General features: G+C 45.1%; 1 non-coding gene across 1 annotated transcript; it reads left to right on the top strand.

The window, feature by feature from the left end:
• The first annotated feature begins 1,142 nt into the window (after nt 1-1,142).
• trnal-cag (transfer RNA leucine (anticodon CAG)) lies at nt 1,143-1,225 on the top strand. Its single transcript has one exon. It is a non-coding gene; the product is annotated as a tRNA-Leu (tRNA).
• Nucleotides 1,226-1,491: the final 266 nt, after the last annotated feature.

Genomic DNA, 1,491 nt, shown 5'->3' with positions numbered 1-1,491 from the left:
GAATCCCACACTCACACACAGTACCAGAGACTGACAGATACAGAATGAATCCCACACTCACACACAGTACCAGAGACTGACAGATGCAGAATGAATCCCACACTCACACACAGTACCAGAGACTGTCGCAGCATGAAATGGTCCTTACCAAAGTCACAATTGATACCCTAAGTGAATACCACCTTGATAAACTAACCCTCCTCATCCTTCTCAAATACAATATCTCACCGTGCTGTTATGCTGTTAGACTAGTTTCCTCTCTCTGCTCTTATTTGGAATGTGTTGCTTTTCCATCTGATATCACTTGGTATCATCTTATTATGTTAGTCCACAAGAGGAGATCATTCGGCCCATCGTGCCTGTGCCGGGTCAAACACACGTATTCGTTCAAGATTCGTTCAGAGATAGATTGAGTGCTTTGTTATCAGAAAATTGCCTGAACCCCCACAGTCTACAGCTTTCCTCCTCGCTATCAACCACACGGCCTATTTTTGTGTCACCCGCAAATGTCTTTATCATGCCTCCGACGTTTAAGTCCAAATCGTTCATGGATACCACAAAAATCAAAGGACCAAGTACCGAGCCCTGCGGCACCCCACTGGAAACAGCCTTCCAGCCGCAAAAACACGCGTCGGCCATTAACTTCCTGCCACTGAGACAATTTTGGATCCAACAAGCCGCATTCCCTTGTATCCCATGGGCCTTTACTTTTTTGACCAATCTGCCATGTGGGAACTTTTCAAAAGGCTTGCTAAAATCCACGTAGACTGCATCAATTGCGCTACCGTCATTGATCCTTCTTGTCACCTCCTCGAAAAATTCAATCAGGATCGTCAGACACGACCTCCCCTTGACAAATCCATGTTGACTGCCCTTGATTCATCCGTGACTTTCGAAGTGACAGTTCATCCGATCCCTCAGAATTGATTGCAATAATTCGAAATGGAGTCTTTCTCCTGCTTGCTGTAATGACAGATCAGGCGGTGAACAATACTCAGGCCCGGCTTGCTCAGTCGGACAGAGCACGAAGCTCTTAATCGTGGGTTCGAGCCCCACGTTGGGTGAGTAACATTTTAAACTTTTATGATGCTTTCACTGGCCAACAGTGCAGAAATTATGCAGAATGAAACATGAAATCGGTCGTCAGGATGGCCGAGCGGTCGAAGGCGCTGCGTTCAGGTCGCAGTCTCTTCTGGAGGCGTGGGTTCGAATCCCACTTCTGACATTTGTTATCTTTACTGTTACGTGGAAATATTTTATTTGTGGATTGGGCTGCAGCTGATTTTACTGCCAAGTCGATTTGCTCCTCCCACAAAAGCAACTGGCTTTGTCATGCATATGTGACTTGAGAAGTTTCGAACGGTGAAATGTTTGACATATTAATGACCTGGACAAAGAAATAGAACAGCAGTGGGAAACATTTAAAACGGTGATCAATAGAGTCCAGGAGAAATATATCCCACTAAAAAGTAAGAACAAACTAGCCAGAAA

This window comes from Heptranchias perlo, unplaced genomic scaffold, assembly GCF_035084215.1.
Source record: "Heptranchias perlo isolate sHepPer1 unplaced genomic scaffold, sHepPer1.hap1 HAP1_SCAFFOLD_55, whole genome shotgun sequence".
Taxonomy (NCBI): domain Eukaryota; kingdom Metazoa; phylum Chordata; class Chondrichthyes; order Hexanchiformes; family Hexanchidae; genus Heptranchias; species Heptranchias perlo.
The sequence above is the reverse complement of the archived record's forward strand: the minus strand, read 5'-3'. Positions and strand labels throughout refer to the sequence as shown.